The sequence below is a fragment of the Trichechus manatus genome, unplaced genomic scaffold (genome assembly GCF_000243295.1).
Source record: "Trichechus manatus latirostris isolate Lorelei unplaced genomic scaffold, TriManLat1.0 scaffold00404, whole genome shotgun sequence".
NCBI lineage: Eukaryota > Metazoa > Chordata > Mammalia > Sirenia > Trichechidae > Trichechus > Trichechus manatus.
This window is the reverse complement of record NW_004444340.1, coordinates 248,134-261,066: the sequence shown is the minus strand read 5'-3', so window position 1 is coordinate 261,066 and position 12,933 is coordinate 248,134. Positions and strand designations below refer to the sequence as shown.

The window sequence follows — 12,933 nt, the reverse complement described above, 5'->3', positions numbered from 1 at the left end:
ATGGGGTTGTTAACCACTGTCAAAGGGCAATATGTGTACTAACTGTTTAATGAGAAACTATTCTGTTCTGCAAATCTTCATTTAAAGTACAAAATAAAAAAGAATTATCTATGGGAGATCCAATTGACAACAGCAACTCAAAAGGTTTGATGGGAAGCCTAGGGGTAAGTGAGTTGAAGATAATGGTGATGGAATAATTTGGAAAAGGATAGTGAGAATAGCAGCACAACTGGAAGAAGGTAATTGATGTCACTGAATTGTACATGTAGAAATTTTTGAAATGGTGTGTCTTTGGCTATGTATATTTTCACCAAAAAAGAAAAAAGGTCCTCCAGGGTTGAGAAGGGAGAGTTTTGACATGTTGTGGGTTTGTTACCCAATGTCATAAAACAATATGCATACCGACTGTGTAATGAGAAACTATTTGTTCTGTAAACCTTCACCTAAAGTACAATAAAAAAAATTAAAAAAAGAATTTGTTGCAAGCAGGGGTTGGTCCAATAGCTTCAAAGTGAGGGCAAATTTACATAACATTAAAGGGCAAGTATGAGTTGTCCTTAAGTTGGATGTTCATAACCCGGGGACTAACTGTATAGCAGTAATTGCAAACCTTCTCTGCTATTTTAGTGCCAAAGCAGCCACAGACAAGTCATAAATAAATGGGATTGGTTATCTTACAATAAAACTTTACTTATAAAAGCAGGTGTCTGACCAAATTTGGTACATGGACAGCAGCTTGTCACCCTCTGATATATAGCAATAGGTTAATATATTTCTTTAGTCTTTTAAAACATAGGTTCTTCCTTCTTCTCTTTCTCCCCCAACCACTCTTATTGCTGTGCAATTTATTTGTCAGAAAAAAAAATGAGTTGTTTATCCTGTACAGTTTGGATTTTGCTGATTGCATCCTTGTAGCTAATTTGTGTTCATCTGTTATAGAGTTGGAGCCCTCATGGCGCAGTGGTTAACAGTTCTGCTGCTAACCAAAAGGTGGGCAGTTCAAATCCGCCAGCCACTCCCTGGAAACCCAGTGGGGCAGTTCTACTCTGTCCTGCAGGGTGGCATGAGTTGGAATCGACTTGACGGCAATGGGTTTGGTGTTTTTTTGGTTTGCCCCTGTAGGGTTGATATGACTTGGAATTGACTCCAAGGCAATTGTGTTTTTTTGGGGGGTCGGGGTGTGGGAGGGGCATGCCTGTATTAGGAGCCCTGATAGAGCAGCGGTTAAAGCACTCAGCTGCTAAGCGAGAGGTCGGCAGTTCCAACCTACCAGCCGCTACGGGGGAGAAAGATGTGGCAGTCTGCTTCCATAAAGATTTACAGCCTTGGAAACACTATGGGGCAGTTCTACTCTGTGCTATACGGTCACTATGAGTTAGAATCCACTCCAAAGCAGTGGGTTTTTTTTTTTGCTGTTGTTGTTCCCCGTATTGCCTGTAAATTTGCAATTCATCCTTGAGCTTTCAGGTTTGATCTGTTGACAAGATTACTTCAGAAGACACAGAGCATTCTAACCAGGCACCTGTTTCCAAAGCTAATGATCTTGGCTACATGATTTAGTTTACCCTAGGAGACTTCTCTTAAAAAGACCTGGCCTATCTGGTGAATGCCCAGCTAGCTTCCTTCTCTGTTGTCAGCTGAGTACACAGATGGAAGTTCTTCTTAAGAAGCGGCATCTTCAAAAAGGCATTCAGTCATGTGGAAATCTTTAGGCTGACTGTGTTTTGGGGCAATTTTAAGCCTTCTTTCATCCATATCTCATAATTATTTTCATCAAATACCCCAATAAGGGTGAAAACTGCACTAATATGATAATATATATATAGAGCTCATTATCAGGAATTTCTGATCCTAACTTTTTGCTAAACAAATCAAAATAAAAAAGGAAAAGCCCATGCCCAGGGCCCCTAATCTCTATACTGTTACTTGAGAACAGTTTGATGTAAAGTCTTTTCTCTCTGGTGGAGTGATTGTAGACTAAGCCAGGCTTCCTAGATCTTAGCTATGATCAAAATATGCATAATTACAAAGAACGTAGTTCCTCTCTCAATTGAACTAGGTCAGAGCTGATTATTTTTCTCTTTGCCTTATTAAAAAATGCTTATTTTTTTGCTGCGTTTTGCCCTGATATAGAAAGAAAGCTTATTTTTGAGAAGTACAAGTATGTACAAACTCATTTCCAATTCAAACACTTTAATTTACATGTTCTATTTTTATAAACAAGTTGCTTATCTTTTATTTTACTTAAAAAGGAAAACAGATATTTGAAAGGTAAAAATGCTTCCTGATAAAGTTTTCTTCCTGCTAGTATACTTTTCTTCCAATTTTAAAAATAAATATTTCATGTATAAATTTCATCTACTTCACAATATTAGGTTTCTGAAGTACTTAATGTGAGTATGCATATAATACTCTAAATTCAGATTTCAACCCATCCTTATCAATATTCTACAAGAGCATTATTCATTTTTTGTAGCTTGGCTACTGTAACCAAAAACATACTGATGAGCTAGAGGTATGAACTGTGTCTAAGGAGAAAAATATTTGTGTTAAAAGGTTATTAAAAACTGAGGTTTTATTTGTAATCTATATTTTTTTTTCTGATCCTAAAGCAGAACTTTTTTATATCTATTTTTTAAAATTCTGAAGTACTTTTCAACATGAAAATATTTTATAATGCAATAAAACAGACCTAGAGTATACACTATATAAATTTGATACACAGTATTTTCTCACATTTATTTCAGAATCTGTATTTTTAAAGAAATTTAAAATTTATGGATATACTAGAAGAGAGTCGTGTGTGTATATAAATTGTTCTATATACGTAATTATCAAAATGGCATATTTGGGTATCTCTCCTCCTTGGATACCTCTTCCCTCCTTTTTAACTAACATTATGCTTTCAAAATCTATTAATGTTAATAGACGAAGATCTAATTTATTTAGGTTATTATTAGGTCAGTTAATTTATAATTTATAATTAACTGATATACAATATTCCATTTTTAATATACCACATCCAGCCATCTTTTAATGCACACTTACATTGTTTCTAACCTTTTTCTATCACAAAAAGGTTAAAATGAACATCCCAGGTCTCCTTGTACATTGGACCTGTTATGTCTTAGAGGATATATATCTTTAACTTTATTGGGTAATGAATTCCATTTCCTCACATACTCACTAACACTGGTATTGTTTTCAGTTTAATTTTTTTTAAAAATGTGTATCAATATAATCAGCATGACACACCTTGTTTTTGCAATTTGTATTTTCCTGATACTATCGAGGTTTAGCATGATTCATATTATTCGTTTTTGTTTCCTCTTCTATATAACTGCCTTGTCATATACTTTAGCCTGTTTTTCTATTAGACTGCTTATCTTTTTCTAATTGGTGTACAGTTCTATACACAGTCTTAGTATTAATCATTCATTTTTATAAATGATACAAATATTTTTTGAAAGAAATACCATAATTTTAGTTACTATGCCAAAAACTAAAATACACTTTTATAAAGAAATTATCTTTTTAAGTTGCCTGGGTTCAGCTATGAGTTGGAATCGACTCTGTGGCAACGGGTTTTGGTTTACAGGTTCAATAAACAATGCTCCTAGTACACAGAGGCCTCAGGAACTCTATAGAAAGTTGGGAGGAAGATGACAAAGTTACTGGTATTTTCTAGGCGACAAGCAGACCTCCTGGTGTTTTCTAGTAGGAGGAAACCTTGTCTTTTTAATATCCTAAGCAGAATGTTCCCGGCGAAAGGGTTACTTATAGTAAATAAACTCAATCTATGAGACATGACTCCTTGGAGATGGTCACATAAACTGTAAAATTCTTTACGTTATAAAATGGAGATGTGAAAACCAAGGACCTGGACAAGTCCTACATCTCTTTCTGCTTCATTTGTACCTTTTGATTGCCTGTATCTTTGAAAGTAATAATAAAGCTGATACTAAGATCTCTCTAATTTGTGGGAGTTGATTTGACAACTCAACTGTGTGTTTGCTCATACATACTGGCAGCTATTTTCCCATGGCTCACATACATTGGCAGCTATTTTCCCATGGCTCAGCCTGTACCTCCACTGAACCTCTACAGTGTCTAGCTTCTCCCTCTCTCTGCTTTTACTCGACACACCACAGAAACTGTCTGTCTTTCTCTTCATTTCAGTTTCTTCACAAAATGCTATCTCTCCCACCTTCCTGATTACCCTTACCTCAAGATGATAGGTAAGTTCTACTCTACTCTCCCAGAGCATGATTTGGGGCTTTGAAAAGGAATTAGATTTTATCCAAGGAAACAGCACAAAGCTTACAAAAGGGGTGGAGCTTTGTTTTATTTTTTAATTGGAGCCAGACTGAAGTTGAATCAGGATTCTTTAAAGTTCACATAAAATGTAAACTAAACATGTATGTCTCCTTTTCCATGTCACCTTTCCAGAATAAACAAAACACATTTGTTGACATTTAAAAATAAAATATATTGATAAACAAGATTTCAGTGATTTCAAATCTTTGTCACAGCTGATCAGGAGGCTGATTCTATAAAAATCAATAAAAATATTAAACCACCTAGATGTCTAGAGATACCTGTAAAATTATTAATACAATTCTCATAAATAAAATAGAAACTTAGTAAAAGCATGGCTATTGCTTGTTTCAGAGACATGCACACCATGGATGCCCTGTAAATAACTATTTACTGACTGGCTCTTTCTAGCAGCTGCTTGGATCCCATCTGACAAGAGGAAGAAATCATTCAAAGAAGGAGCTGCTCACAAAATTTTCCAACACAAGATCCCAGTGGCATAATGATTTAGAAGTAAAATCAATATCTTGATTTTGTTCTCAGTTTGAATAGCCAAACAATGTAGGCCCTTAGAAATCAATATCAGCAGTTTATGGACTCCCATAAGAACCACTTTTTCAATGTTATTTTCAAAATGATAGAAACCAGTATGTCATAAGATGGTAAATATACAAAAACCATGAGAAAATTCTGTCACTCTAAAAATAATGACAGGGATAGATTATTAAGTTTAGTCAATTGAGAAAGAAGAGAACCAAAACATAGGAATGCCAAAATATATGTTAGTCAAGACATTAGGTAAGTTTTATCTTTAGCATAATATAAACAGTTCCTTCCCCCTGGCACTTAGACCCAAGAAAACTGCATTCAAATGGGCATTAACTATAGAAAAGGATACTAAGAGGGAATAAACTCAATGGCAATTAACAACAAGTCTGCTTCATGATCATGTTGTTGTTGTTAGGTGCCGTTGAGTCAGTTCCAACTTATAGCGACCCCATGCACAACAGAACGCAACACTGCCTGGTCTTGCGCCATTCTCATAATCGTTGCTATGTTTAAGCCCATTGTTGTAGCCACTATGTCAATCCATCTTGTTGAGGGTCTTCATCTTTTTTGCTGACCCTCTACTTTACCAAGCATAATGTCCTTCTCCAGGGACTGGTTCCTCCTGATAACATGTCCCAAGTATGTGAGATGAAGTATATATCAAGAATATATTACAAAAGGCACAAATATATTACCTTCTATAATTTTACTGCTATAAAAAATAAGTGGGGCAAGTTACATACAAGTTGCAGAACACAAATTAATATAAAACAATGTCAGTGAAACATAAAGAACTGAGATGGTCAATCAGTAACAGAAAATATTGCATAGTTTATCCTCTGGACTTGGGAGTCAGAATGCCTGAGTTCAGTAATCTGGTGTTGCATTTACTATGGTTGCGGGCAGTCTACTTAAACTCTCTGATCCTACTTGTTATCTTCTATGACATAGGAATAATATTGTCTACTTCATAGTGTAGTTGGGAGAAGGAAATGATTTGCTGTTGTTGTTAGTTGCCATTGAGTCGATTCCAACTCATGGCGACCCCATATGTGAAGAGTAGAACTGCTCCATAGGGTTTTCAAGGCTGTGACCTTTTGGAAGGAGATTGCTCAGCCTGTCTTCTGAGGTGCCTCCGAATGGGATTGAACTGCCAACCTTTCAGCTAGTAGTTGAGTGCTTAACCCTTTGTGCCCCCCAGGGACTCCAAGTAAATGATACAACATAAAATTAAAATTAATAGCTATCTGTTTTAAACAAAGAAATACACATATAAAAGTCTTGGAGGAATATGAGATATTTATTTAGAATAATGTCTGACACATAATAAAGATCAATAAATACCTATGATTATAATCATTACTGAATTTCCCATTAATTGTTATTAAACAGGCCCTCCTTCTGATAGAGAAATGCATTAGAAATTGAATCAGACTCCTATCTATAGTACACTACCATATATATACATATATATATAATATTGGTATGTTGGAGCCCTGGTGGTGCAGTGGTTAAGAGCTACGGCTGCTAACCAACAAGGTCCACAGTTCAAATCCACAAGCTGCTCCGTGGAAACCCTATGGGGCAGTTCTACCCTGTCCTACAGGGTCCCTATGAATTGGAATCAACTCGATGGCAACGGTTTTGGTTTGGTTTGGTTTTATATAGTGTGTGTATGTATAATTTTATTCTTGACTTAGTGACTACTTAAAACATTTTGCATCATTAAACACTAAAACTGTTCTTCGGACAGTTATTGATGACAACTTCACATTCAATATGATACCCACAAGTTCAATGAAAAGTCTTAGTGTTTGATGACACTTTTGTCCAATTCAGTGAAATTTGCATGTCAAGTTTTGTATTTTTCATCTTAAAAATTTCACTTAATTTTCATATCAATAATTTCTGTGCTCATTACATTACTTTTCTCTTTATATCCTTGAGCATATTTACAATAGCTATTTATAATAGCTGTCAGCTATTTCCATCAGGTTTGTAATTTCTGAATTTGCTTCTATTGACTGGCTTTTTTCTTTGTTCTGGGTCATATTTTCCTGCTTCTCTTTATGATTAGTTATTTTTGATGGGATCCCAGACACTGTGAATATAACACACTGTTACTTGCTTGATTGCGTAGTATTAATTTAAAGATTGTTAGATTTGTTATGGTAGTCAGGTTACTTGCTTAGTTGGCTTAATCCCCTTGAGCTTCATTTGGGTAGGTCTATAATAGTTTTTAGTTTAGGGGTAGTTTAACTCCGTTGCTAAGGTATGATTGTTGGGGATCTCTACTAAATAAATGATCCTTACAGTCAATGAAGTCTCTCCACTCTGGTTGACAGTACTTTGAATGATTCCCAGACCTGAATTAGCTCTGAGAAGTTGGCTTAAGGCTTCCCAGTAAATGATTTTTTTTTCTCCCCAGAATGCATTCTTTGTGTAGCCTCATAGTTTCACCTTCTGCATGTGCAGCTTGGTATTCAGGCAAAGACAAGTGAATCCCTACCAAAATTTCTGTTGTTCTTTCTCTTCATAGTTCCCTCCTCTCTGATACTCTGACTCAAATCCTTGTCACTTTGGCCTCCCTAACTCCAAATCTGCCTCCTTATTCCGTGAGACTGCTGAACTCTGTTTGCCTTCTTCCTTCATATACTTCTGTCTAGAAAATTATCTCCAGGTAGAAATCTGAGACCATTTATCAGGTTGATGAAGTTTCCCTGTATTTCTAGCTTACTAAAAAAAAATTTTTTTAAATAAGGAATAGATGGCGGATTTTTGCCAAGTCTTTTTTCTGTATCTTTTAAGATAATCATTTATTTTTTTGCTTTGTTTTGTTGTTCTTGTTTGTTAATATAGTAAATCTTCTTGATTGATTTTTCAGTGTTAAACCAACCTCGCATTCTAGGATAAACCCCATTTGGTCATGATTTATTATCCTTTTTTTATATTGTTGAATACAATTTGCTAACATTTTGTTCAAACTTTTTACATCTATGTTTGTGAGGGGTATTGGTTTGTATTTTCTTTAATGTCTTTATCTGTTTTGGTATTAGGGTATTACTGACCTCATAGAATGAGTTAGAAAGCAGTCTCTCCAATTTTCTGGAAGAGTCTGTGTTTAATTAGTATTATTGTTGTCTTAAATAGGAGTGCTGGTGGCAGAGTGGTTAAGAACATGGCTGCAAACCAAAAGGTCAGCGGTTCGAATACACCAGTCACTCCTTGGAAACCCTATGGGGCAATTCTACTCTGCCCTACAGGGTCTCTGAGTCAGAATCAGCTCGACAGCAATGGTTTTTTTGTTTTTTTTTTTGTCTTCAATAACTGATAGAATTAATCAGTGAAGCCATCTAGGCATGAGGTTTTCTTTGCAAGATATAAACTTTTGCTGCATTTTTTTTCTGCAGTAATTTAAAAGTGTCTTTCCATTATCTCGTTGCTTGTTTGTGATGAGAAAAATGAAATTATTTTTATTATTGCTTCCTTGTATGCATTCAGTGAGTGTATGTCTACTTGCTCCTTTAAGATTTTTGTCTTTATTATTGCTTCACAGAAATTTGATTATACTATTGCTTTGGGTGCTCCACTTTGTATTTATCTTGACTGGGTTCATTGATGTTCTAGGATCTTTGATTTAAAAGTGTCATCAAATTTGGCAAACTTTCAGCCAATATTTCCTCTAATATATCTTCCGCCCCAATCTTTCTTTTGACACAACCTTGCTTGCTGAAAGTGAAGAAGACTTGAAGCACTTACTGATGAAGATCAAAGACCACAGCCTTCAGTATGGATTACACCTCAACATAAAGAAAACAAAAATCCTCACAACTGGACCAATAAGCAACATCATGATAGAGAAAAGACTGAAGTTGTCAAGGATTTCATTTTACTTGGATCCACAATCAACACCCATGGAAGCAGTTGTCAAGAAATCAAAAGACACATTGCATTAGGCATATTGGCTGCAAAAGACCTCGTTAAAGCGTTGAAAAGCAAAGATGTCACCTTAGGACTGAGGTGCGTCTCATCCAAGCCATGGTGTTTTCAGTCACCTCATATGCATGCGAAAGCTGGACAATGAATAAGGAAGACTGAAGAAGAACTGATTCCTTTGAATTGTGGTGTTGGTGAAGAATACTGAATATATTATGGACTGCCAAAACAATGAACAAATCTGTTTTGGAAGAAGTACAGCCAGAATGCTCCTTAGAAGCAAGGATCGTGGGACTTCATCTCATTTAATTTGGACATGTTATCAGGAGGGACTAGTCCCTGGAGAAGGATATCAGGCTTGGTAGAGGGTCAGCGAAAAAGAGGAAGACCCTCAATGAAATGGATTGACACAGTGGCTGCAACAATGGGCTCAAGAATAGCAACAACTGTGAGGATGGTGCAGGCTGGGGCAGTGTTTTGTTCTGTTGTGCACAGGGTTGCTATGAGTTGGAACCGACTTGATGGCACCTAACAACAACAACAACCTTTCCTTTAATTCCGTTACTCCAATTATGAGCTAACCTAACTTTTTTCTACACATTTCTGAGCATCTGTTAATTGTTTCAGCTTTTTTTTTCCCCTTGTACTTACATTTGGATAGATTTTAGTTCCCTTTCTTTAAGTTTCCTAAGCTTTTCTTCTATAGTTTCTAATCTACTGATAAGACAATCCTATAATTTTTTCATTTCAGGTATTCTATTTTTCAAATTTAGGATTTTCACTTGTACTTTTCAAATAGTTCTCATTTCTATGTTGACATTTTCTATTCTTTAATATTCATTTTTTCCCTTTTAAATCTCTTAACATATTTATAATAGGAGTTTTAAGATTGTTGTCTGCTAATTTTATCATTTCTACCTCTATTCCTGTTGATTTAATTCTTTTTTTCTCCTGGTCTGGGTTATACTTTCTTGCTTCTTCACATGTCTAGTATTTTCTGATTGGATGCTGGACATTAATGGTAGTATATTGTTGAGTTTCTGGATAATATTGTTCCAAGAGGCATTTAATTAACTTATGAATCAACAAGATTCTTTCAAGACTAGTTATTAAGTTTTATTAAATGGGTCTACCATAGCCTTTATCCTACGACTATAAATAAAGAGATACACAGAAAAACATGAAATGGGTAGTATGATTTTCAGTAAGTCCTATTTTTATTTATACATTTTCTGTATATTCTATATCATATATAATAAATGTATATTACTTTTTTAATTGGACATTTTAAACAAATTAAGCCTTTCATTTATAACAGCCATGCAACAGACATATAAACATAAAGCTTATTTTATTTCCTTATTTGTACATTCACCTCTCCCATTCCACCTTAGCTTTGAGTCCTTGTTCTTTCTTACTACAATAATTTCATTGTTGCCACTTTCCATGTAATATTTCCCAGATTTTCAAGAATGCACCTGTTCAAGTCTCTCTCAAGTTCTAATTTCATATTTCCATCTGCCTACATTTAGATCACTTTAATGTTTCCTGAAATACAATATATTCAAACTTAACTAATTTCTGACCACAAAGAAGCACACCTTTCCATTTACCTAATTCCTCCTAATTTTACAATCTTTATTTATCCACAAATTCTTCCTCCTTCACATTCAATCTTTCCTTGAGTCTTTTGGATAATATCTCTTATTGTCCAATAGTAATTCTCTCTGCTGCTGCTTGTAGGAAATTGACTGCAGCAAGAGTCCCAATTAAATGCCCTGCAGCATTCATGTTCTTTGCCTTGTAACTTTGTATATCCTCTTATTGTGACTCCATCTCTTATTAGCATTCCTGAATCTCTGAGCCTTAGATGTAATAGACACCTTCAAATGACCAAATCAATATTCATTCTAATACTCCTTCAGGGTGAAAAAGCTGAAAAACAACAACAAAATCCCTATATTTCCTATACTTGCTTGTTAGTAGGATTCTGAATTTGTTGATTTAAGTAAATGAATTCATTTGCAAAAAACTTTTTAGTTGCAACTGAGTCACACAGCGAGAGAGGCTGAAGACAGGGTATATATTTTGCTGTGGTACATTGTGGCAGGCCTTTTTTTTTCCTAGAGGCTGTAACTGTAATAGCAGTTTCTTGATTCAGCAGGCAGTTCCTCTACCTGGTCAGCTGAGGGGTCCAGCTCAAACTCTATATATGATTCTTCAAGACTAATCATAGGCAATTACAAAGGCTTTACCTGGTAGATCTCATGGGTAGAGGCTGCCCTCCCCACTCCACATTTGGTGCACAGCCAGTGCACTACAGTTTTCTGGAGGGAATTCCAGTCAAGGACTCAGCTCACTATGCCTAGGGCCAGCCATGCTCATGTAGATATCTACATTCCAAGTCTAAGTGTCTTCATTTGGAGGCCTCCTTATGGGGGAGGAGGGGACTCATTCAGGAGCCTCCACTGAGACCTCCTTACTGGAAGATCTTGACTAAGACTCTTTTCTCAACTCTGACTCAGTACTTCTCTAATCCTGTAAGAGCAGCAATCCCTTGGGGGGCCAAATTTTACTATGTGGCTACAGGTACCATTCATAGACATACAGCTTGAGGTCTTTTTCCTCAGCCCTCCCAACAATTCCGTACCCCTTGCCGTAGAGTCAATTGCAACTCACAGTGACCCTGTAGGACATAATAGAACTGCCCCATAGGGTTTCCAAGGCTGTAAATCTTTTACAGAAGCAGACTGCCACATATTTCTCTCCTTAATCTCTTTCTGCTTAAATTGGCTAGAATAGTTTCTGTTGTCTCCTATTAAGAATGCTGACTAATAGTTTCTTTGTCCTTAAATAACAATATGAACATTTTGAAGGGTTGTTAATAAGATTGAATGGGACATTTACCACATATTAACTGCCAAAAACTAGTGGTAGTTGTAGGTGTTGTTGTTATTGCTATTATTACAATAATTATTATTTTAAAGTCATACAAGAATCAGAAAAATTCAGTTGCAATTATGGCTTAAACATATGCTCTTTCTGCAATCTTGATCAAGATGCTTAATTAAACACTCTAAGGTTTGGTTTTATCTACAAACTAGGTAAAAAAGTATACCTATGTTTTAGAGCTATTGTAAAAATTTTACATGGAAATATGTAAATGAAAATTTATATTTTTCTATTATTCTCCAAACAAATAATCTAATATAATCAACCTTACTTCTCACAGTTTCCTGTTTAAATGCCAAGAACTCACCTTGTTTCGTCAGAGTTCCAGACACGCATATTCTCAAATAACACTGCAATGCCTCCACAGTCTGTATCCTCTGCATATTCAATTCAAATCCACTTTTCAAGTTGTTCCTTTTTCATGAACTTTTTCAGGGAATTCCAGCCTAACCTGTTCACCTCCATTAATGTCGGAACTCTTATAACCAGCACTATGAAATTTAGGGCTTTCATTTTTTTTCAATTAGTTAATATCCCTTATTTCTCTCTCCAAACTTATTTTTAGCTCCTCGAGAAGACTGACAATGAATTCTTGTCTCTCGCTCTCTCTCTTTTTTTTTTCTGTATTAAACGGAGTTCTTAGACTTTAGCATTTAGTAATCACTTAAAAAATTACTGATTGACTATATGATATACTATGTCATACACTAAAATCAATTATACTATAAAATATTTTTAGGATACATCATTAAAAGAAGAAAACTTAGATGTAAGTCCTCTGTTAAACCATGACTTGTCTATCAACTTGTCTTACTGTGGTGGCTTGTGTGTTGCTATGATGCAAGAAGCTATGGCACTGGTATTTAAAAAACCAGCAGGATCAGTCATGGTGGACAGGTTTCAGTGGAGCTTCCAGACTAAGACAGACTAGGAAGAAAGGCCTAGAGAACTACTTCTGAAAATCAGCCAATGAAAACCCTATGGCTCACAACAGAGTAGTTGAATATAGTGCTGGAAGATGAGCTCTCTAGGTTGCAAGAGCTCAAAAAATACAGTGGCCACAATAATGGACTCAAGCATACCAACAATTGTGAAGATGGTGCAGGATTGGGCAGTATTTCATTTGTGGTACACTGGGTTGCCATGAGTCAGAGCCAACATGACAGCAACTACTAAAAA

At 35.6% G+C, this 12,933-nt stretch overlaps 1 protein-coding gene across 1 annotated transcript in view; it reads right to left on the bottom strand.

Moving 5' to 3' along the window:
- The window catches only part of MEI4 (meiotic double-stranded break formation protein 4), a 222,640-nt gene that overhangs the window by 87,516 nt on the left and 122,191 nt on the right, over positions 1-12,933 (bottom strand). The gene's annotated exons all lie outside the window — the stretch shown is intronic.